Source organism: Protopterus annectens, chromosome 7.part0 (genome assembly GCF_019279795.1).
Source record: "Protopterus annectens isolate FY-2018-M chromosome 7.part0, PAN1.0, whole genome shotgun sequence".
Lineage (NCBI taxonomy): Eukaryota > Metazoa > Chordata > Ceratodontiformes > Protopteridae > Protopterus > Protopterus annectens.
The window spans coordinates 1,497,370,800-1,497,397,405 of record NC_056739.1 but is presented as its reverse complement, the minus strand read 5'-3'; positions in this window follow the sequence as shown (position 1 = coordinate 1,497,397,405).

Below are 26,606 nucleotides of genomic sequence, written 5' to 3'. Positions count from 1 at the left end.
ATATCCCAACAGCTGAATCTTCGCACAACCTCTTTGGGTTGGAAATCAGTGCAATCACAAGCACTGCACCCTCTTTAAGTACAGAATTTAGTCTCCTAAATTACCCTAGTGGGACTAGCCTGTACACATTTGATGAATTGTTTGGGAAGTGTAAAATCCTGGGGGGGGGGGTCATTTGCATGGCTACACAATGAAATAAGACTGTATAAAGGGTCTTACCACATTAGGCACCAGTTTCTGAAAGTGATGCATGTCTTTGTGCACCATTCTGCTATGGACCAGTCCAACTCTATCGTACATGATCTTTAAGATTAGTGCCTAAAGTAAAAAAAGTAGCTTTATTGATAGAAAACCACTACACACGTTTGTCTTAACATAAAAACATTATCAAACGGATGGATACATATGACAACCAGACTTTTAAATGTTAAATAAATCACTTGTAAAAATCTGTTAATCAAAGACATTTGATAAAGACATTGCAAAGGCAATAAGTTGAAAAGTGAATATTTTAAGTAAGAAGTCACATTAATTATAAGAAAGATGCCTTATACTACTGGATGACCAAGAAACGAAGTTCATTGTTTACAAACATCAGTGCTGCAAACCTTTGCCCTTCAAAACTTCTTTAAAACTCAAATTGTTTGAATGAGCAACATTGCAGGCATTCTAAAGAACCTTTCATCAACAACCCTTTGGTTGACTGTATCTTCTAAGTTCTCATGACTAGGATTAACTGATACATAGTCAATAATATTAAATATGATTTTTTTTTACATTCACACAGGCCATGGAATATTTACAAAGTGCATTTTTTACCTATTTGCTGCTCAGGTAATTCAATTGTCCTTTCCAGGGGCTATCCAGGAGCACTGTCTGGTTAAGTGATTTAATCAGAGTTGCGCAGTAGGCAAATGAAGATGGAAGGAATCCAACCCTGTACCAGGGACATATAAACTGGCTCATTAATAGCTCAGATCTTTAGTCCCCTAGGCTAACTGTCACACTATTCTTTTACTTAGTCTCATTATTCATTTACACCTTTTCAGGGGCAGGACTATACTCATAAATAGAGTTGCTATGCATTCAGCAATATAAATCACATTCACAGAACAGCATGTCCATTGACCTGAGTCTCCATAGGAAATTTGGGTGATAACACTAAAGAAATATAGGTTTTTGCTGGTAAATGGCATTGCTCGCTCATGCCACAAACAAGAGTAACTTTGGTTTTGGACATAGAGGATAACAAATTATTACAGATATCCTCAGAATTCTCCTAAAATAATTTCTTAAACCTCCTGTAAAGGAAGCCCATGGGATATATGCAAATGGACCCTTATGAACAACAAGGGTTCAGCAAAATGGCTTCTGAATGTCCATTACCTTTTTACCTTTTTAAGTCTTTCTCGTGACATTTAGGTCAATAAAGCTAAACCCCACTAGCTGTGGACATGCATGTTTTGGCCTTTTTATTGACCTCATCAGCAGGGTAAGCCTTTGGTCAACTAGTGCCCTAGGCAAAAGGGCTCCACAGTGCCTCCATCACACCACCCAGTGCCCTCCTCCTGGTCTACCTACACCATCCAGATTACTTTTTTTCTCTGTTTTTCTCATAATTTCTCTTACTCTTCAATATTTCCTGTATTTATTCAACACATTTTAAAGAAACCATGTCTTCACTACTAAAAAGTAAACAAATAAATAGCGGGAAATCGCCCCTACTAAACTGTCATGCTAGGCGGATGCCTAGTTGGCCTATGCCTAATGCAGGCTATGCTCATCAGCAGAGCATAACTGGATAGTTTGGCTATACAAATTACTCCTTAAGGACATTAAGTATTTCAGCTACATGGTTTCTGAAGGTACATGACTTTTTATGTTTTAAATCTTTATGGTTACATTCAGACCAATAAAGCTAAACCCTACTAGCTGTGGACATGTGTATTTCTAAAGTATAGCCAAACTAATCACTTACGCTGGGCTGACGAGGTTAATAAAAAAGGCCAAAACTTGCATCTGTTCAGCTAGTGGGTTCTAAGTGTACACCATTCTGAGTGAACAGACAACAAAAGCATAACTTACACCTTCTTCCTCCTAATGTTAGTTTTCCTACTGATTTTCTTACAGCCTTAAATATCAAGGGTGATTCATAAAGGTTACCATAAAGACTGGACTACATGTACACTTAGTGTAATCTTTCTGTGTGTGACAAGAAAGCACAAAAAATGAGGTAGACGTTCTTGAACACATATCACGTACACTTAGTGTTGACATTAAGGAATCTGGCCTATTATTTCAAACATTATTCATGACTACATTTAGACATTCAGAAATCCTTGCTGACAATTTCCTAAAAGTCTTTCCAACGTAGAAAGCCTCACATGTTAAGCAAGTAATTAAATATACAACTTTTCTGAGTTACTTTGATAATGTCCCTAGGGCAATAACATCTATCCATATCCTTTAAAATAATATTCCTTTTAATATTAATGAATCTTCATGCCCTCTAAAAACATATTGAAAAGGCCCATGGATTTCTTTATAGACAGTTGCTTTCTCTCTTCCTGATATATCTTTAGTATTGTTGATTAATTTATTGAAAATATGGGATAATTACTCAAAATACTACTAAGAGCAGGATTAGGTTTGCATTATGTTTCCAGTTTATTACTATTTACTTAACAACTTCCCTGCAAGTATTATAACTAATAAAACAAGCTAAGGAATAATCTCTATTTTCTTCCTGCTCAGAATCACTCATTTCTCTACTGCTTTTAGTGTTGTGGTAGACGCTGGATATCCTCTCAATAACATATTTTAATTCTGTATTAATATGAACAGTCTTGTAACCTCTCTGTTGGAATATTCTTTTCAGTTTTATCTTCTCTTCATTAAATAAACTGGAAGTATTTAATCGAGAGATTATAATTGCTTGTCATTTAATGACACTTTTCTTAAGAAACACAGGATATAGGTTCATAGGTTCATAGGTTATGATCTATTTCTGATCAATTACATATTAACAAACTGTGGTTACTGGCATCTGTTGGATTAGATAATTCTAATAGTGTCTTCTCCTTCAAGAATAATATGGAATAATATGTCAGAAATGAGTAGTATTTTACCGGGTTGGAAATAAACCTCAACAAAAGTCTGTTGCTTAAAAGGAATAATCAACAAACTCTTTAAAAACACTCTCCATTCCATATGATAAACAAAAATTCATCTATAAATCTTTCATAGAAAAATAAATTCTATCCTTGTACCTACAATTGGAAACATACTCTGTTTCCCATTGTGCATTCACATGATTTGTATAATAAAGGGTCCATATTAAACCCCATGGAAAATCCTCTAATCTGCTGAAAAAGTGACTCATCAAAAACAAAATAATTGTTTTTCTACACTAACTGTACTAACATGCATAAAGTTTTTATTTCTCTATTTGGTAAAGTAGTATAATTACATGGCTATTGATGTAACATTTCAATATCCTTTTCTGTTGGTATGGAACCTTTCAAAGATACGACATCAGTTGTAGCAAGAAAATACTCCATTTCCCATTGTACATCTTTGGTGACACTTCAAAATGCCAGCCATCTTTTAAGTAGGAGGGAACATTCAGAACCTTTTTTTTTTTTAATTTATCATGATAAACACTATTCATTTCAGTCTCACAGCCACTAGAAGAAATAATTAATCATAATGCTTGTTGTATTTTACTTTTATGAATCTCTACTAAAAAGTAATCAACTCTAGGATATTCCACAGTAAAATATGTGCAGCTCTAAAGTTATATTACCAGAATGCAATAAATCCAATAATTGCAAACCAGTCTGCTGGTATTTCAAATTCATGTTTCTTCTATTTAATATGTGATAACTATAATCATCCACCAAAATATTCCTCATCTTCTCATAATATTTAGCAGTATATATTATTACTATTCCATCCTCCTTATCCACTGGATGGAATAAAGGATAATCCTGTGCTTTAGATAGCTGTTTCTTTGCATTAAACATAACAACTTCAATGACAATTCCTATTTTTATCAAAGGAATGAAAAAAATTGTTGCTTCCATTTCTAGACCTTTCCTAGGGTAGATTATCTTCTGAACAACTAATACAGTCACAACACCCATGCAAACCATAGGTGGCTCATTACCACATTTCTTCACACAAGGACCATTATTACTTGCAACATGGGTGGCTTTTATTTATCTTAGTCATCAACATATTTTTCCCATTTTTTAAACGTTTTTGTTCCCCTTAGACCTCAGTTATACCAGCCCGGGCCCCAGTGCCCCCCCATCCACAGCAGGTCTACCAACATCCTGCTACCCCACAGACTTACTCCAATGTTGCTGGAGCCATTCATAGAGCTTAAGCATGTCCTGAGGGCTCAGTCATCTGGGTTTTTTTTATATGTCCTACCTACATTTTCCCTTTCCTGCCCTCATGCTTGCTGAGTGTATCTGAGGGAAGCTCCCCTCCTTAGGCCACTCCTCCCCTTAGGAAGCATCACCAGTGAATGTCCTCCCCCAGGATGGGCATGTCCATCTCTCCTACATTTCTTTTATTTGCCTGAGCTGCTAACTGAACCTGAGTCAACTGGGCTGTAGTTAGGGTTTTATCCCACTACTCTACCAGTGAAGAATCCCTTTTTCCCATTTTATACATGGTGTTGAAATATCGCGTCAACCGTTGCATCCTTCTTGATTCAGTGCCACTCTCCTTACTTCAATGGGCATGCCTGACTGCTGTGGGTCTCCTCTCACATAGTCCAGCCCTGTTTTTGCTGGATGCCCTCATTTCCTCTTGCCTTCTTCCTGTCTCTCCTAAATCTTCTTCACCAAATTGTCTTCTGTTTCCTGTACATATGCCTGAACCTCTGTAATCTTTTCTCACTCTTTTTCTGCAATTGGAGCTACTTTGGCTTCCTCTCAGATATTCTCATTTCTTCCTCTCTCTCACATTGTGCTTCCTACCACACATATCAGTCAGTTCATCTCCATTACCTCTAGCTCCTTTACCTGTTCTGCCTTCACTGCCCAGGTTTCTATAACATACAGTAGTACTAGTTGCATCATTGTTTTCTACACCTTACTCTTCATCTTCATTGGCATTCTTCTGTCACATACAACCCCTGACACTTGGCGCCAGTTGGCTACAGCCCCTCTAATTCTAACTTTGATCTCTTTATTCAGACTTCCCTTTTCTCAACCACCCCTCCCAGATACTTGAAGCTGGAAACCTCTTCCACTACTTTCCCTTCTATCTTAGTTTTCATATTCTTTTGATTTTTGTCTGTACTCAGTTTCAATCCATGTGCCTTTAGTTTTGCATTCTATTCCCTTAAAATTTGCTGAAGTTCTTGTTCAGAGTCTGCCTGTAATGCCACATTGTCTACATACAGCAACTTTGTTGATTTTTCCCTTCTGAACTGTTTGGAAATGTAGTCCATCACAAGTATGTATAGTAGTGTGCTCACAGATGAACCCTGATGCACATCCACTCCCACTGAGAACAGAATTGTGAGTCTGGACACTGTTTGTACTTATGCCATTGGGTCCCTGTACATAGCCTGCACTAATTCTTTTAATGCTTCTGGGACTCCAAGCCATTGCAGGACTGGCCAAATCAGCTTTTTTGGGACCATGTCATATGCTTTTTCCAAGTCCAGGAATGCACAATTGGACTCTTTCCTCATCTGTAGCTTCTTCTCGACTATCTGTCTCACTGTAAACATTAGGTCGGTTGTGCTACATCCTGATCTGAATCCAAACTGCTCACCTCCCATATTACTTTCTTCTACTCTGTGTATTCATTTATGAATCACTTTTTTCAGCACTTTCTTGCAGTGTGATTGTAGTCTGATACCTTTATACTGCCTGAAGTTGTGAATGTCCCTATTGTTTTTATACGCTGGTACTAGAATACTTAGTCTCCAGTCATTTGGGATACTGCAATGAGTACCTTCTGGAGCCACCCCTTTCTGAATTCACTTAATAGCTTGGTCACATCTGCTGTGATTTCATCTGGGCCTGCGCCTGCCGCTTTTATTTTCCTTAGCGCTGTTCTTACCTTTTCTTGGGTGAGTTCTTCCTCTTTCATTATAGATTGCATCATCTTTTGGGTAGCTTTTATTGTTTTTTTTTGTTTTGTTTTGTTTTTACTACAGTATAATACAATTGTATACAGTTCTGAAAAAGTCTACTAACATTAAAAGATAAAAATGCTAAATTTAATCATTCTAAAGCATAAACATTAGCAGGAACACACAGCTAAACACAGTAAAAGTATTTATTTGTAAAAATGGACCAGATAAGCGCTTTCACGTTGTAAAATCAATGCTTCTTCAAATCATAAAAACACAAAATCACAGCTCAGTTTAAAAACAGTTAGATGTTCAATCAGCTATGTTAATTCATCACTTCATTAAACCAATTTCCTCCCTTTCAATACAGGTTTTAATGGACACAAGCATTAATACCAGGATGTTTATCAGCCTGTAGCCTCAAGATCCATTTAAGTTCTACTGTTTCAGTACAGTCAGTGAGATCACCCTCCCCCGTGACCCACATGCACTATTTGTAGTACTCTAAAAACAAACTCATGTCCAACATTTTCTTTAATATGTTTAGCTAGTGCATTGTTCATATTGCAAGTCCTAATCTCATATAAATGACTAAAAAATTCTGTCTTTTAATCTCTTGGTGCTCTTACCAACATAAAATCCTGTACAAGACTTGCATGTGGCTAAATAAATCACATTTGCTGTATTACAATCTGCATAGAATCTGGGACTAAAATATATTTAATTCATGGATGTTTAAACACTTGTTCATGTGAAATATATGTACAGGCTCTGCAATGCCTGCAACTGTATGTACCAAGTCTGGCAGATAGCAAGTTACTTGACCTAGCATTACAATTCCCTGTGCACAATAGTCTTTTCAAGTTTAAACAATTTTTATACATTGAAGAGGGATTGTTCCCAACTATTTCAGCTGTCTTGTTGTCACTTGTGAGTATTCCCCAGCTTTTTTGTATAATATTACATACAGAGCCTGCATCATTTGTGTACTTCAAACCAAATCTGAGTTTACTGACAAAGCTCCTATCCTTATGTGCACTACAAGCACGTCTAGAGAAGTATGGGGCAGCAGTGTTTTTTCTATCCTTGACCATCCTCTCCCTATGCTGTATCAGAAGGTCCTTCTTATAGCCCCTTTTCAAGAAATGTTGTTCCAAGTCAGACTGCCAAATAGTCACATGTGGAGTCCGACAGGGTTCTGTCCTGGGTCCTCTCCAGTTTGCTATCTACTTCTCTGAAGTCCAGGCCAACACAAAGGGAATCTGGCTGGCAAAGTTTGCAGATGATTGCAAGTTGGGAGCTATTATTAACTCCTTAAGTTATGTTGGCATCTTACAGAATGGCCTCACTGAGACCAATGACTGGTGTCAGAACGATGGCCTTAAGCTCAATGCCAAAAAATGTGTCATCATCCCCTTTGGGAAAAACTCAGTTCCCATGAATTATCACATTGATGGTAGTCCATTGAACAAAGAAGGCATTATACGAGATCTGGGAACATAGGTTGACATCAACCTCTCTTTTGATCACCACCTTCTATGTGGCACATCTCATTACTAAGGGTTTTGTATCCAGGAAGAAAGAGGTCATTGTCTCCCTCTACTTTTCCCTCATTAGACCAATCATTGAGTATAATGCCCCATTTGGCATGTACCTCACTAAACACCTGCAACAACTGGAGGGGCCACAAAAGTGCCTCACAAAGAGGATCCTAGGCCTTAAACACTTGTCCTATATGGATGGACTAAAAAAAATGACAACTATTCTCTGTCTCATGTCGCCTACTTAGAGGTGATCTCTGCTTGACTTACAAAGCCATACTTGACCCAGCTGTGTTAGAAATGCTACATCTAAAGAAATCCCAATCCTCCACACCACATGCTCCAGAGACCTCAACCTCATTACCACAATCAAAAGAATGTAGTAGAGGGACAGGGTTATAACCCAAAGACTGCCCATGCTATGGAATAGACTTCCCATACATGTCAAGCAGAGCACCTCGCTGACCCTCTTCAAGAGAAATCTCGATGAACGGATGGGAAATTGAAAATTCACCCCAGGGATTACTCCAGTGGCTCTACTCAATAGAGGCACTGGGAACTAAGGTCAGGTGGCATGATGCCAGGGTAATCCTATGGCTAGGCTTGTAAAGGCCCCAGAGCCATTAGCCTAGTACACACCTATGAATCTATGAACCTATGTCTCTGATAAACAGGCACATAATAATGCCCAAGCTAACGTACCCCCCACATAATCTCTGGAACTTACTAACTAATATACTCCCTCCACTAAACACACATGATACATTGGGACACGACTGGATTGGGCTGCTTGGTTAGTTTTATAAAGGTCATGGTAGTAATTAGCCTAGTATATATAACTATGAACCATAACTATACTGCCTTTTGTGTTGAGTGTCCCTCAGGTTACACAGCAAATATATGATCACATGTCTACAACTACAACCATCAATAACAGCAATACTTTATTTAAAGATCATAAAGACTATATTAATTTGAGTTTCAGATTCCCTGATTTGGACATTGTCAGTGGTATATATGGTAAAGATGCTATTAAGGGATAGTTGGACTAGAAAGAATACTGCTGGCAACTGAAGTTGGATGTATGCAGTGACTGCAATTTGTCTGTTTTAAATGAAGTACTGAATTTCAAAATTTATTTACAAAGATTTATACTGCAGAAGTAAGAAGTTTTAATGAGGTGATTTTTATGGTGATGTGGTTTGCTCAATGATAATATGATACTTTTATCTATTTATTGACTGCTTCTTCCTAATGTTATCACACGCTGATGAAGTCCAGAAGAAAAAAGTCCTTACTGTTAGATGTTCTGAATAGTCCCACAAATTTGAATAGATAACAGGTCACAAATACTGCATTTTAATAATATTGACTAGTGTTTATCTGAAAACACCTACTCAAAAATACTTTGAAGAAATGCATAACTACCGCATGAAATCTGGTACAGTGTCAGGAAACATGAACACGTATTAATATCTAACACATGCACAGCAATTCAGTTATTTTGCTTTAGTAGTTCTTGGAGGTGGAATGCTACGGTTTAAGGTTTCCTCAAATAACAGAGTCTTAACTATCTCCTTCATAACCGAAAATAATATCTTTTTGGTATTCTTAGTTATTTTAGTGATAACATCACATTGGCTGACTATTTCTGAAATAACTACTGCTTTAGGCACAACAGACATCTTGCTTTCCATTCATATGAAACTGCTGAGAAAAGAGTGTCTCTGCCTACTAACTAGCTTCCACAGTTTTTTAGTATGTTTCATCTTTTTCCATGGTTGAAAATATTTCACTGACTTACTTAGGTGTGATTAAAGAGAAAGCAATGAGGAATAATGTAATTTCCTTGTTATTCACATTTCATTCTGAAAGACAAACCTAAAACAAAAGTTAGTCTGACAGTTATTCACATGAAAGCACAGGAAATAGACATGGAAAGGAAAAAAAAAATCAGGACTGCCTCATCAGGAGGGTTAAAGTTACTAGAAAAATATTTAATACTGTGTCTGCTGGGCCAGCAGCATGCACGTAAAAAGGACTGTCTCATCAGGAGGGTTAAAGTTACTAGAAAAATATTTAATACTGTGTCTGTTGGGCCAGCAGCATGCACGTAAAAAGGACTGTCTCATCAGGAGGGTTATAGTTACTAGAAAAATATTTAATACTGTGTCTGTTGGGCCAGCAGCATGCACGTAAAAAGGACTGTCTCATCAGGAGGGTTAAAGTTACTAGAAAAATATTTAATACTGTGTCTGTTGGGCCAGCAGCATGCACGTAAAAAGGACTGTCTCATCAGGAGGGTTAAAGTTACTAGAAAAATATTTAATACTGTGCCTGTTGGGCCGGCAGCATGCATGTAAAAAGGACTGTCTCATCAGGAGGGTTAAAGTTACTAGAAAAATATTTAATACTGTGTCTGTTGGGCCAGCAGCATGCACATAAAAAGGACTGCCTCATCAGGAGGGTTAAAGTTACTAGAAAAATATTTAATAATGTGTCTGTTGGGCCAGCAGCATGCACGTAAAAAGGACTGTCTCATCAGGAGGGTTAAAGTTACTAGAAAAATATTTAATACTGTGTCTGTTGGGCCAGCAGCATGCACGTAAAAAGGACTGTCTCATCAGTAGGGTTAAAGTTACTAGAAAAATATTTAATACTGTGTCTGTTGGGCCAGCAGCGTGCATGTAAAAAACAATGTAGAGTGATAATATGCAAGGGGGTTGCTGTATATGGTACCAGAGAGTTAATGAAAGATGTATTAGGCAGGACACAGGGCCTGTGTACTGACCAAAGGATGGCATAAGAAATCAGAACCTAAGCAGCAATGGAACAAACAGAGCTAGATGCAGCAATATGCTGAGAAATGGTCATCACAGTTAAGGCATAGTAGTGTTAATGCATGCCCATGCACACAGTGCAGTGAAATATAGCTGCAGCTAGCAGCTGGCCACCACAGGAAGGGTAGTAGAGCTGAATACAATGGCCAATAGGAAGGCCATTGTGAGTGCACATAGCGAAGTGGCAACCCTGCTCAACATATAACTGGGGAGAAAAGTAGATATATAAGAAGGTAGGAGGTAAACAGAAAAGGGCAACTATAAGACATTATTGATGTAGAGTAAGAATTATATTTTTTTTGGGGGGTGGAACTCTTTCTTCATTTTCTAGAAAATAAGGTAGGCATGGAAGGTGCTGAATGATGGCTCTGGATGAGATAGAGGAGAAATAGCAGGTATCACGGTTAATGAGCAAACATGGAGCCCAGATACAGACTGGCAGGGGGTAATACATACACAAAAGTTGGGGAGAACAGTGGAGGGAAGCATACATACAAAGGGTGGACAACTAGTGTAGTGGAGGCTTGAATAACAAATAAGGAATGAGAAATGACATAATAGAAGGGAATAATTTGCACTCCTGGTATGGTTTGATGCCCAGGCTGCCCCAGAGGCCAAACAAACCCATGTCTCACTCAGCTGAATGGTCAATGTTATGAGCCATTTGCTTCTTTAAGGATATCAAATTGGTAAGGCTTGCTAATTGTGTAACTTCAACAGTCATATCAGAAGGTGCTTTTCATTACCAAGGTGAGTATCCAGGTGCCGGTGTGCCACTGCAATGACCAGTGCCTAAAGCTTCCACAAGGAGACTACCAAGGGCTCTTCCAGTCAACTCTCAGGTGACAAGGCAGCACCCCACCACCATTACTACACCCAAAAACAACAACAGCAACACTCATGAGAATGAGACACAGAGGACACCACTAAAACCTCCAGGTCATAATCATCCCACTACTGAGTGACAGACATAGTGGCCCCTGGTGAACCACCTCCAGAATCAACACTTAATAAGTATGAGGAGAGCATGGTCACTCCTGTTTCTCTACCATAACTGGACCTGCAGAAGGATGGCACAACAGAAAGAAGTTATTACACATACATGATATAAAGAGAGTGGCAGTGGTACAGTGGGCTTTCACAGCAGTCATAAACACCCCTCTGTTGGGGGAGGCACTCATTTCTTCTGCTGTACCCAACCATGTTCAACCAAGTCCTGCTGCAGCTGCATAACAAAACGTGTACTGTTAACCATACAGGACAACACTGTGCATAGTACAAGGCAATGATGTATTACGCAAAAAATAAATCCTTTGCAGGAAATCGTTGGGTCATTGTCCTGAACATCTGCCTCCAATTGTCAGAGAGATTGTGCCACCTCAGGTCATCATAAGTATAATGTCACCATTCCCCATTATGAGTGATGCTGGCCTAGTTTGTACCAGGCATCCACTTCCATCAAATGGGCCATCATGCTGGTCCAGCAGGTACTCCATAAAGTCTCTGTGCAGAATATACAAGAAAATCCTGCTCTTCCTTGCACACCCCACAGAAACCTTCCTTTTCACACTTATCAATGTAGCTATGGCCATTGTCTAGGTCCATTTGAGGGACAATACAGTAGACAATATACATAGACACACCTTGTCGAATTATGTGTCCTTCAGTGTAGTACTGCACCTTAGTGCTACATGCTTATACATGCTGTATGTATGAGCATATAGGTTTAATGCTTTGTCAAAACCAAGATGTGCATGATGCTAACATATACGGGTCCTGCATTGTACAGAGGCAGCAATTTACAGAGAGTGTCATTGTCTGGCTTAATTTGCATAACCACTGCATTAACCATCTCTTTGTTAGCATGATGGAAGGTGCAGTGGTGCAGTGGTAGTGTTGTCGCCTCACAGCACGAGGTTCTCCGGTTCGATGCTGGGGTGCCTTCTGTGTGGAATCTGCATGTCCTCCCTGCGTTCATGTGGGTTTCCTCCGGGTGCTCTGGTTTCCTCCAACATTTCAAAGACATGCATCTGGAGCATTTCTCCTCGGGCCTCCACTGAAAATTGGCTTCGTTACAAGGTGGACTTTCCCGGTTAACAAATGTTAAATAAATAAATAATATATGACATCGGTTGTGCAGCACTGTCAATAAACCATGCATCTGCAATATAGAAGATTCTGAGTAAAACGTCTCCACATGTGGAGCTTTACAGGGGTAAAGAAGGAGCCCTACTTGGTAAAGCTTCACATGGATAAAGAAGGAGCCCTGCTTGGTAAAGTTCCTCATCAACAGCTGCAGTGACAACTGTCACAGTGTATGTGCAGGTTGAAACCCATGACACTAGAATTGTACAGCAGCATCTGCCTGTGGGGTATTCCACCTGTGAACATAGGAAACTGAGGGAATAGTATGCCACAAAGGTCTGTATGTAGAGTTATGGGTACAGTACTTAAATGGATGAGTGAGATTGTGGATTGCACTAACTGCAGCAGTTAAACAGGTGCAGATAGGGTAGGGGATTAAGGCTATGGTCATGCTTATCTCACACTGTTGATATATATACACCCACCGACTGACATGCTTTACCATCTGGAGTACATGTGCTGACATGGCCACCCAAGAAGAAAAGATCTTCAGGTGTTCACTAACTGGGAGAATGAAGTGCTTGCAGGCCTTGCATGTGCAAACATGCACATACACACACAACAAACAAACACACACACACACACACACACACACACACACACACACACACACACACACATACATACACACACATATACAGAGCCGGATCATGGTCAAACGGGGCCCTAGGCAGGATAATGAATCCAGGCCCCCCATATGCCCCCCCCCCAGCCATTCAAGAGTCCCATTTCTTGGCAGTTTCTCCCCACTTAGCATAAAGACTATTCAAACCTCTCAGTGTGCATACTGTTTTCTGTTTTACTTCTACAAAGATTATTTGGATTTAATTTAAAACTTTTATTTCAAATTTTATAGTGCAACCACTGATAGAAATTTGCTAAACAAAGTAATACAGTTTTACAATGAAAACAGACTTAGTATTAAAACTTCTCTGCCCTTAAAACCCACATTCATTGAAACATCATTGAAATCCACATTAAAAGAAAATGCATCTGGTCAGTGGCAGATAATGTTTATCTTTGGGCTGTTTACAAATCACAGTCCCTTGCACACACTTTTAGGGCCATGCATACATGCATGTGTTCTTTGATACATTTTCTTGATTGTATTAAATTATATTCCTTGTATAATACAGCACCACGTCTTAGAGTATGTTTTACATTTGTAGCTTTGAACATTGTTCCAGTAAGCAATGAAACAAAATGTATGAAACAATAATGACAGAACTGCCCAATTCAGAGCATTTCATCAATAAAAGTCTACTCATACTTCTGTCACTACAAACCCCCAATATCAGTCAATATCCACAATCTCTACAGAAGTAAAAGTCATCTGAATAATTCCACATTAAAGAGATCTGTAACTACTGAAGACGCTGCTAGCAAACAAGTTTATATTTCAGTGTTTCATCTACAAATTATGTGCCTGATGCCCTTGAAGAATAAATTGTCTATGTTACATTAAAATTGTAAGCTGGTAATATTACAATAGAGAATGGATGGCAAACTAACAACAGGTTCATAGTAACTAGGCATCTCTTCCAAAGGAGGACATACTAAGACTGCTGCACCCCCCCCTTAAAGTCCAACACAGTATCAGTGATTCATCTACAAGCTATGGGAGTTGAACCCACCGGATTCTGCATCAAAAGTAAGCATGCTACGTGTTGTGCTACTTTAAGTTCTTTAACACAATAGTGATGCCACTTGCTAAACAACAGTTGCACATTGTAAACAGACATAGCATGAAGAGCAGTAAACTTCTCTTCCCCTGAAGCTCTCAATTCCTTATAAAATGCACTTGACACTCAGTTCCTTGCAAAATGCACTTGACACTCAATTACTTGTAAAATGCACTTGACACTCAATTATACCTCTCAACCTTATAGCACAAGAAATCTGGACAAAGCCAAAACTAATTGGAGGACAAAGGTCCAAAACTAGGGTCACATTTTAAATATTGTTTATATAATCTTAGAAAGTTGCTGAATAAAAGGTTTTGTGGTACCATAAATTTTCTGAAGGATTTAGTGAATTTAGTCCTCACTGATTTACCAGCAAACCACAAGTTTAATGAGGAACAGACCTATAATATGAGGCAAAAAATCTGGACATTCTGCAAAAATCTGGACAGTTTATCATTCATCTTCTTGAAACTCAATTGTTTTTAACATCATGGTGGCTAGGGTAGAAGATTCAGGCTCTCGTTTCCTGTAACTAAGGTACAGGGTTTGAGCCTGAGCAAATTAACTAACCACCAGTTATCCCTACATGAGTCATTTTATACATACACACACCCTTACCTGCTTTAGAAGAAGAATCATTTAATGGAAGCAGCAACATAAATCCATCCAGCAGTGAGTCTACATTCATTCCTGAACAGGAGGTATGTGTTGCCAGATGCAGAAGGTGTTCTTAAAAAGAAACTCCCTTGAAAAAAAAAAGATTTATATTGTTTTTCTAATTAAAAAAGTGTGACAGTCCCTTAGGAAGAAAGCCTCCTTCCAGCCAGCAGGGGCCTCCTCCTAGCTAGTGGGCCCTAGGCGACTGCCTTGCTGGATCCAGCTCTGTACACACACGCACACACACACACACACACACACACACACACACACACACACACACACACACACACACACATAAAATGCATCTCCTAGGCAAAGGTGCTGCAAGCATTATTGGAATAGGATTTGGTAGGAGTAGATCAGAGTGTATATACTGTAGCTTTAAGAAGCATGTCAAAGACTGAGTGTGCATATAGGGCATGTGCTATTCCTAGTGCCATTTTGAGAGTGTAGCCAGAAAGTGAGCAAGTATGATTGCAGTGGTTGGTTTGTATATCTTACTTTTGTTAGTCAGTAAACTTTTATCGTGATGGGTTTGTATATAATAAAGCTGCTTGAAGAGCACCCACAAAGACTGTTCTATCATTCAAAGTAGGAAACAGGCATGGTGTCAGAACTGGGATTCTAGAGAATGATATTAAAAACCACGGGGTGCAGAGATGACAGTGAAGGTGAACTAAGAGAAACGAGCATGAAAAAGAGCCAGGAAAGAATCAAAGGTAATGAGAATTTGCACAAACTGCTTATTTTATACAAAAAAGTTAAAATGGAGCATTACAAGGTCACACATCACATTATTAAACAATCAGGAGGCACAAAAAGTTTTATTAATTAAAGAGAAATGTTTAAAATTCAGATATTTGACAAAAATGGTTATCAGAAAAGCAAAACAAGTGTGTTTAAAGCAAAACGTATGTTTAAAGCAAGCAAGTGTGTTTAAGACAAAACAGGCATATCTAGAGTAAAACAAGCACAATAAAAAGTACAATGGGTATGAAAAGAGAAAAAACAAGCAAAACAAATCTAATAAGGGCAAAGAAAAAAGGTCACATTAACTGTAAATATAACAAGACGACTACATGTTTTTGGTAAAGTGCTGTGTTTTTGCATAACTACGACTTTGTATTATATCAAGGGCATAACTAGAGTTATTCAAAGTATCCCAAAGTCTGTAAAAGTGCTTACAGTGTGTGTTTATCACTGTGTATGTATTCAGAAGAGTTTATATGTATGCAAAGTACAACTATTTTGTGAAATACACTCAAAGTGTAGCCATTTTGAAAAGTTTCTTGTGCTAGGTGTATCTATTCGCAAAGTACCACCATTCAGAGTGTTTCTTGCACTGTAAGGAATTGCCTAGCAGGGTACTGCCCTTTTTGGGGAATTTCAGTGTGCTGTGTACTGTTTATTCGCAAGGTGCAATTACTTTGAAATGTTATTGACTCTGACTCCATTTGCCCAGTTCATTCGCATCATGCAGTTATTTGAAGTGTTTCTTAAAATGATGATAAATTACTTTTGCAGTACAATAATTTCAAGAGTATTACAGTGCCCAAAAGACTTATTTCACAAAGTTCAGTTATACAGAGGCTTATTGTGTTATTGGGTAAAGTTACAAATACTGGCATAAATATCTGACATATGTGTATGTGTATGTGTTCGTGCTTATTTGCAAAACCCTTCACTGGTATGTTTTAATATGGCAGATGGATTTTGAAAAACCTTACCACTTGTATTTGATCAGAATATTGCAGAGAACTGGAGAATATTTGAGCAAGAGTATGATATTTTTATACAAGCAGCTTATTCAGATAGAGATGCATGCACCAGGGCATTCACTTTTCTAAACCTAGCTGGGTCAGAGGCCATAGAAAGAGAATGTTCATTTGTATATGCACCAGCAGTATATGAAGGAGAAGGTGAAACTCATCATATTGTTGTGCTGGCTGAATCAAGGGAAGACCCCCAAGTGTTTGAAAAGCAAGTTCAGAGAAATGTGTAAGCCCCCAGACAAATATTACATTAGAGAGGCATTTTGTTTTACACAAGAGATCAGAAAGCAGGAGAAACTTTTGCAGCTTATATAACTGACCTGAGAAACAAAGCCAAAATGTGTCAGTTTGGCGACTTAAAAGATGAGTTAATAAAGGACAGGCTTGTGTGTGTGGTATTAATAGTACTGCTGTGAGAAAGAATTTGCTTTGTGACAGTGATTTAACATTGATTAAAGCAATTGAGATTTGTCAAATCCATGAGGTGACAGAAAAATACACAAGTATGCTTGTGAGTAACAAGAGCATGGTTTCAGCATGCTCCAGACCAAATATAGATAGCATGCAACACGTGGCAAAGAGAAGCAGGCCTAAGCACATGTCAGTCACAGCCCCTGCTAGCTCACCAAGGAAGCCATGTAGCTTTCCAGCAAGTTCTAAGACTAGTTCAGTTAAAAGAGTATGTTCCTCAATGCAGTACAACCACGAATCAGCAAAACTCAACTACAGCTTTATTGATTGTCGCAATTGTGGTGCCATTCATCAGTCTAGCAGAGAGAAATGCTTAGCATTTGGTCAGCAATGTCACAAGTGTAAAAAATGGAACCATTTTCAAAAGTTTTGCAAATCAGGTAAACCTCTCACAGTTGAAAAGAAAGGTGACACAACAAAGCAAGTTGATCAGGTAGACTGCAAGTCCACTTTCTATGTAGATGTTCTGTCAGTAATTGGTGAGAGAGTTGATGCAGTGAATTTATTGGCAAAAAGTGAAGTGTTTTGTACAGTCTGGATCAATGGTAAATCTACAGAGCTTAAAGTAGACATGGGTTCACAGTGTAATGTTATATTAGCAGACACATTTGCTAAAGTGAGAACTAATGAGCAACTCAATGTGGCCAGTAGTGCAAAACTTGTTGCTTATGGAGGTGGAGAAATTGATACCTGAAGCTTAGTGATGCTTTCATGTTATTTGGCCAAGAACTATTACAACTTGTTATTGTATTTAGACCGAGGGCCCAGTACAGTCTTTATTGGGTCTCAAAGACAGTTTAAGAATGAATCTGCTTTCTTTTATCAAAGAAGTTCGTCACATAAGTGCATATCCTAGTTCCAATTTTTTCTGAAGCCATTTTCTCAGAATATGCTGATGTTTTCGATGACAAGTTGGGCAAACTTCCATTTGTGTATTCCGTGAAGTTAGACTCAGAGGTCACTCAAGTAGTCAGACCAGCAAGAAGAGTTCCGATAGCTATGCAGGATAAAATTAAGGCTTAGATGGATAAAATGGTGCAGCAAGGTGCAATTTGTCCAGTTACAGAACTAACTGAATGGGTGTCGTCTATGATAGCAGCTCACAAAAAAGGCTCAGATGAAATCAGAATATGTTTTGACCCAAGAGATTTGAACAGATCATTGAAGAGACCGCATCATCCAGTGTGCAAAGTTGAAGAGGTCACAGCTCTAATACCAATTGCCACTGTTTGTCTTGAATGCAAAAAGTTCATTTTGGCAAGTAATGTTTGATCACAAATCCTTATTGCTATCCACTTTTGGTACCCCATTTTGCGGATACAGATTCCTAAGGATGCCATTTGGAATACATTTTGCAAGTGAAGTCTTTCAGCATGCAATGGAGCAAATTTTGGGGGTTATCTTTGTGCCATAATAGTAGATGATTTATTGGTTGGAGGCAATGGTAAAGCAGAGCATGACAGAAACCTAAAGAGAGTTCTAGACAGCATGTAAAGTGAATTTGAAGCTTAGTCCTCTCAAGTGCAAATTCAGACTACCAGAAGTTACATATGTAGGTCATTTATTTACCAGTGCTGGCTTGAGACCAGACCCAACCAAGCAAGTAGCTATTCTTGAGATGTCAACACCAGATAATATTCTACAGCATTTCCTAGGCATAGTCAACTATTTTGGCAAGTTTATATCAGTCAGTGAGTTGACAGCACCTTTAAGAGAGCTGATGCACAAAAATGCTACATGGTCATGGTTAGAACAACACCAGAAGACATTTGAAGAACTTAAGAAGAAAATTGCCACCCCCACCTACATTAAGATACTATGATGTGCATAAACCAGTCACTGTTTCCTGTGATGCTTCAAAATTTGGTCTTGGCACAGCTATTCTTCAAGAGGGCAGACCAGTAGCCTATGCATCTAGAACACTTACCCAAACTGAAATGCAATATGTTCAAATTGAGAAAGAACTTTTGGCAATAGTATTTGCATGTTCATGCACTATTAAGATGGAAATTGACCACCAACCTCTACTTACTATTGTAAAGAAGCCTATGCATTCAGATCCAGTGAAATTACAAAGAATGATGCTCAAATTGCAAAAGTACAACTTCAAAATGGTCTATACGAAAGGCAAACTACTCTATCTGGCTGATCATACAGTATTCCGATCACACAGAAATTTGACAGAACAGCTTGATGCAGAGAATTTTGACTTGGACCTGATGGCAGTGCGTAATTTCTCTACCACTAGGCTTGATGTGCTGAGAGATCACACAAAGACTGATTTGATTCAAAGCAATCTAGTGTATCACCTGAAGTGCAAACATATTTTCCTTACAGAGATGAAATGTTGATGGAAGATGGCATTATTTTCAAAGGTCCTAACATTGTTGTGCCTGCTTCTTTACAACAAGAATATATCCAGATATTTTGCATTTTGTTCACCTAGGTTTCACATCCACTAAGAGAAGGCCAAGATAACTAGTGTTTCAGACTGCCTTACTGAAAGAAATTGATCCGGTACTTTCTTCTCATTCAGTATGCAATAGTACTAGACTGCGTTTGCAAAGAGAACCACTTCAGCTAAGTCCAGTTCCTGAACTACCTTGGTTAACAGTAGCCACTGACATCTTCAAGTGGAACAATCAGTACTAAATACTGCTAGACTCTTATTCGAATTGGTTTGAAATTGACTTACTACCTAACCTAAAATCCACTACTGTTATTACTAATTTGAAAAATCATTTCTCAGTCCATGGTAGTCCACACAAAGTTGTTTCTGACAACGGTACTCAATTTACTTGTCAGTTATTTCAGAAATTTGCAAGAGAATGGGACTTTGTACATGTTACTAGCAGTCCTGAATTAAACACTAGGATTCCTACTTCACCGACTATTCCCTTGAATCAAAGTGATGCAGGAATGGATGAACAGCCATCCATAACTACAGTTACCAACACAAGAAATGACGATTTTTCTTCTTGGTTAAACCATTACAGTGGTTTTTCACCCACAACAAACTTTAATTCAGGTACACCCAAAACTTACAATGATAAACTTGCAGAATTAGACCATGTTCTGTTAAAAATTAAGAAATTACAAATGGACAATAATTATTTTTTGGAATGTATAAAGAAACACATAGTTCCTAAAGGTTTATGTGTATGGAGATTTCCAACTGGCCTTATAGCTAATTCATCACTGCATATGGATTTAATCAAATTATTTGATAAATTTGGAATGGACTATATGAATTTAGTCATCAGTGATAACAAGAAGTCAATAGAATTTTTATCAGAAAAAGCCAATGAACTTGATTCAGCAGTAAAAAATGATTTCGCTTATTCTAATAACGATTTTGATTACCAGCGTATATTCAAATCTATTGACGAAAAAATGAAATTAGTTAAAGAAAGGAAGCTTAAAAAACTAGACAGAGACATCAATGCTTATGGTCAGGGTTTGGCGTACCCCCACCCCCTACTTCTCAACAATGGGACTTTAAATCCATGTCCCACGATGTAAGAAATGAGACAAACAACAATCCCAGTACGAGTATGGGAGACGATGAAGTAGAAGAAAATGGTGATTTTTTAGAAGCAGATCCCTTTCCTCCACTTCGGAGGTCGGAAAGATTACAGCAACATCAGCAAACATTTCAACAACAAAATCAATGAAGAAATTGGGGGCCACAGAACCAATCTTATGTTCGAGGGACTTTTTCAAGGGGGAGGAACAATCATTACAGAGGCCAATGGAGAGGTCACTAGTGTGTGACATATCGGCACCTAGTTGCCCAGTCACTTACACTAACAAGACTAAGGACTTTACTGTATATAATTATTCAGAGTATATGTTTGACAATTGTATATGTGACGTGTTGTCACGAGGACAAACATTCATTCCAAACAATAATATGAATATTGTGAATTCTATAATAGATTTAAAAATTTTTGTTCGGAAATTAAATCTTAGTTTGTTATTTCAAAATACAGAACAGGTAATGACACCGTTTTATGTTTCCAGCTCATACAACCCACCTTTGCACTTGATTTCCGTGCTCTTGATTCTTTGGGAATAAAATACAAAAAGCACAATTTAACTAGAGAGGAACATAAGATTTTAAATACCTTAATGGAAACAAAGCGCATCAGGCTTATTAAGCCAGATAAAGGAGGGGGTATGACTATATTTAATACTCAGGATTATAATACCAAAATGGAAGCTATATTAAACAGTAACACATACAGAAGTAGCTCCATTAATGAAATAAATGGGGCATATAGGCATATTAGAGGGATTCTTTCTGATTTGTTTATTGAAGGGGACATAAACATTGATGAATTTAATTACATGAATGTTAGTCATCCAAGGACTCCAACTATGTTTGGAGTCCCAAAAATTCATAAACATTCAAACACACCCCCTTTTAGACCAATAGTGGACGCACAGGGTTCTATCACTAATCCAATAGCAAAATTAATTGATAATAAATTGAAACTATATATACAAGGAGAAAAACATTTACTAAAAGATTCTTGGGACTTTTTGTCCACAATTGGGTCTATCACATACAATGAAAAGGATATTTTCCTCACTATAGACGTCAAAGATTTGTATTCTGTCATCCTACACCAGCAAGGAATAGATTGGGCAATTTTATATTTGATGGAAAAGGGTTTAATTCAAAATAGTATTAATTTATTTGATTAATTATTAGATATTATTCTAAAAACAATTTTATATTTTTTAATGATAACATCTATTTACAAAATGAAGGTGTAGCAATGGGGTCTCCATGTGGAGGCCTCTACGCAAACATTGTAATGTGTATGTGGGAGAAAAAATTTATTTTTAATTCTCCACTCTTTACTTTTTGTAAAACTTATTTGCATTTTTTAGATGATATATTTATTTTATGGAATGGAAGTGAAGGAAAAATTGACGAATTTTTAAATTACATTAACTCAACTACTTCATTTTTAAAATTTACAGTCACGATCAATAAAAATTCAATAGCTTATTTGGATGTATTACTAGAAAAAGATTACAATAACAAGAGATTTATATCCAAAATATTTTGAAAAAAGACTTATAGCAATAGCTTTTTGCATTTTGATAGTTGCCATCCCTATGCCCAAAAAAGAGCAGTTCTAAAAGGCCAGTTTGTTAGAGCTGCAAGAATGATCAGTAATAAGGAGGATTTTATATCCAAATGTCTGAATTTAAATGAGATGTTTAAGAACAGAGGGTATCCGAATAAATTGATAAACAATGTCATGTTAGAAATAACAACAAAACGTGATAGTCTACACTTTAAACTTCTGTTGAATTGTCTAACATAACTATTGATTCTACTGAAGCTTGTATGATGGGAGAAATATATACACAAATGAATACCCCAGGCCCTATTAATGTTACACAGAATGTTTCCAACACATTAACTACTAGTGATGCAAAAACTTCACTAGAAGTTTTATTAATACTTTTAATTCTGATAGCGCCTTTATTAACAAGATACTTATGAAAAATTGGCATTTTTTAATAGCTGATTCATCTTTACACCAGCATTTTGATTTTAACCCATCAATAGTATATAAAAAGGGTTCAAACTTGAAAAAATGTTTGGAAAATACAAAAATCATAAAGTATGAGAGAATGTTTAAATGTGGTAGGTGTAAATATTGCTGTTATGTGTTTGAAACTACTGAATTAACAATTAATGGCACTAAGATTCGATTAAAAGAGAAAGTTAGTTGTACTAGTGAAAAGTTAGTATATTGTGCTTTATGTTGCACCTGTATGGCGTTTTACATTGGTAAAACAGAAAGGAAATTGAAGGACTGTATGGGTGAACATATTAGAGCTATACGTGATGGTAATGAAATAAACTCCCTAGCGAAACACTTTAACACTCACACATCTCACGCCTTTAAATTCGTTGTTCTAGATACCTTAAATTTGGATGCTAGGGGTGGTCCATGGCAACCATTACTAGAAAAACTTGAATTACAATGGCAAATAAGATTAAATGCACACAACTGGCCAGGATTGAATAACACAATTTGTATTGCTAGTATTTTAAAATTAAAATCTCTTGTGAGATAATTTGTCATGCAGTACACATGTTAAGGTTGCTAGGGCATACTTATACACATTATTTACATAGACATCACTTCCATATATTATTATTTTTTACTACATTTTGTATCACATATTTTACTACATATTTTTATTACATATTTTTACTACATATTTTTACTACATACAACATCATACATTTTACATAACCAGGTTTATTAATTTTCACTTGGTTTGCTTTTAGAATGTATTCTCACATTTCTCTTGGCTTCACATTGTTCTTGGTTTTACATTTATTTTTGTCAATAGGCATATTATATATATCTCATCATTATTATTTTTTATTGCATTCCTGTATTGGAACATTGTTTCATCATAGTGGCCATATCCATTCATTTACTTATTTATACTTATATATTTTTTACATATCTTATTTACATATACTTGTATTTCCTCATTTTATATATTAATTCATACATTTTTTATACATTTTATGTTATATTACATTATCATCACAATCTGAAGTATGTCAATTAAATTATTCATTATTTATAGAACTTATTATATTCATTACATATATCATATTATTATATTATTATATTTATATATATAGTATCATAATTAATTAATTCGTTAATTATATTATGATAGCAACGCACATTGCACTTTAATATTAAATAAATAGTTTTTTACATATTCGTACGTAGATTATAAAGAGTTACAAAAACAGTAACGATATTTATTATTAGGTTTGATTTTGCGTGAATAGGTTTATTTATGCAATACACTTTACAAATATCATTTTTTATACCTTCATTCCGGCTGGTTGATGGATTTCTCCCTCGTATAACATTTTTATAAGTCCTTACAAGTTTATCCTTATGGTTTTCTATCTACATATTTTAAACAAAACATTTCCCATGGAATATTAATAGGAACAAGCATGTTAAAAGTTTGCATGGTTCTTATTGTAAGCGGTATGATACATACAATACAGATGATATTTATACATTGATAAATAACACGTAATAGAGAGGCTTAAACATTTGCTGTTATAGGTTTTTTTATGAATGGAACACTTGTTTTATATGAATGAAATACTTGCCTTTTATTAATGAAACACCTGCTTTGTAATGAAAATCAAGTGTTTTTAATGAATATAAAAGAAGCGTTTTTTATGAATATTAATGGAGCGCACAATATAAATTTAGTATTTCTGTTGCAATTTATTTTCAATAATTTTTTATCATTTCATTATATTTCATTGAGTACACAAAGAATTACTTGTTTTTTATATGGTTATTGAGTACACAAAGAATTACTTGTTTTTTATATGGTTATTTAGGAATGATCTTGAAGGTTGGGCTTATGTTTAACAGTAGCTTATGTTTAACAATAGCTACTGAATATATTATGGCTATTAGATGTTACCGGGTGATTTATAGGATGTAATGTTTTTTGTTATACATTTTTTTGTTACATTTTTTGTTACATTTTTTAGGTAATACACTGTTTCTTTAAACAGCTAAGTGCAAAGGTTGTATTACATCACTAAATTAGTGTATTTAGTCAACAGGAAGTGATGTTTTTATTTGAAAAAGTTTGGCAACTAATTATTCTCCAGTCAGTCTGTGTTTCTACACATTTGTTTTTTCTTATTCGAATTGCTTTGAAATTGACTTACTACCTAACCTAAAATCCACTACTGTTATTACTAATTTGAAACATCATTTCTCAGTCCATGGTAGTCCACACAGAGTTGTTTCTGACAACGGTACTCAATTTACTTGTCAGTTATTTCAGAAATTTGCAAGAGAATGGGATTTTGTACATGTTACTAGCAGTCCTGAATATCCACACTCAAACAGACTAGCAGAACGTGCAGTGCGGAGTGCAAAGCAATTACTTGAAAGGTCAAAGCATGACAATACTGATGTCTTTTTGAATCTACTTAATCTCAGAAACATACCCTGTGATGATATACTTGGCTCACCTGCTCAAAGATTTCTATCCAGACAAACCAATGCTACCTATTAGTTCCAGTTTATTGAAGCCTAAAGCTAAGATCAACAAAATCATCAAGGCTCAATTATTCAAGAAGCATCCTATCCGCAAGTCCTGTTATGATAAATTCAGCAGATTTCTTCGTCCATTGAGGGAAAGAGAGACAGTGAGGATACAAACAGCGAAAGGTTTTGACTAGATTGATCAAGTTACAAGCATGTGTGCCAAGCCATGATCCTACCTTGTAGAATCTGAGGGTGTGGAGTACAGGAGAAACCATAGGCATCTTCTTCCTGTACCGGAATCATCATCGCAACATTGTTCCTGTGATACAGACTCTAGATCTCAGAGAAAACCAGATGTTGTCTCAATCCCAAAGTATGTTTCATCCTATACTTCCATTCCTGAGGATGTTCCATATTCTTTCAAGGTTGAATATTCTATAGAGACAGCTCCAGTTACTAAACCTAAATCCCAGTTTTATGTCACACGATGTGGTTGAATATCCAAGCTCAGTGTGAAATACACAGCAACATGGACATAACTGTATACATGTACCTAGTGTTGTATAATTGTATGTCAGAGAACTACTTGTAATATCTCCATGTCAAATACATTCATACCATTGCATGATCTATTTCTCTAAGAGGGAGGATGTAGATCAGAGTGTACATGCTGTAGCTTTAAGAAGCATGCCAAAGGCTGAGTGTGCATATATAAATACAGGGCAAGTACTATTCCTTCCTGGTGCTATTGTTGAGAGTGCAGCCAGAGAGTGAGCATGTATGATTGTAGTAGTATAAGTTACTTAAGTTAAAGTCAGTAAACTTCTATCATGAGGTGTTTGTATATAATAAAGCTCTTTGAACAGTACCCACAAAGACTCTTCTATTGTGTCCAAAGTAGGAGGGTGACAGTAGGGACTGGTGCAGAATGTGAATCCTGTGGCATTACTGATATGATACTCTGTGCAAAGAAAAAGACTGGGACATTGTGAAAGGCACAGGGAGTGGATCACCAAAACAGAAGTAGCTCACTTAAATTAATTAGGTTTTGGGGTGACTCACTGGCTAGTTGGCAAAGACCATCATAACTAGTGGCAGCTTGGATATGGGAGCTGGGTTGTTGGGAAAAACCCATGTGCCAGTATGGAAGGTGCCAGATTAGTAATGTCCATTACAGTACATTATAGCACACACCACTGCATGATCAAAGTGAAGGCCTGACCAAAGTCTTCCTGAATAGATGTTCCCATGATCAAAATGAAGCCCTGACCCAAGTCCTGCTGCATAGCTGTTCCCATAGCATTG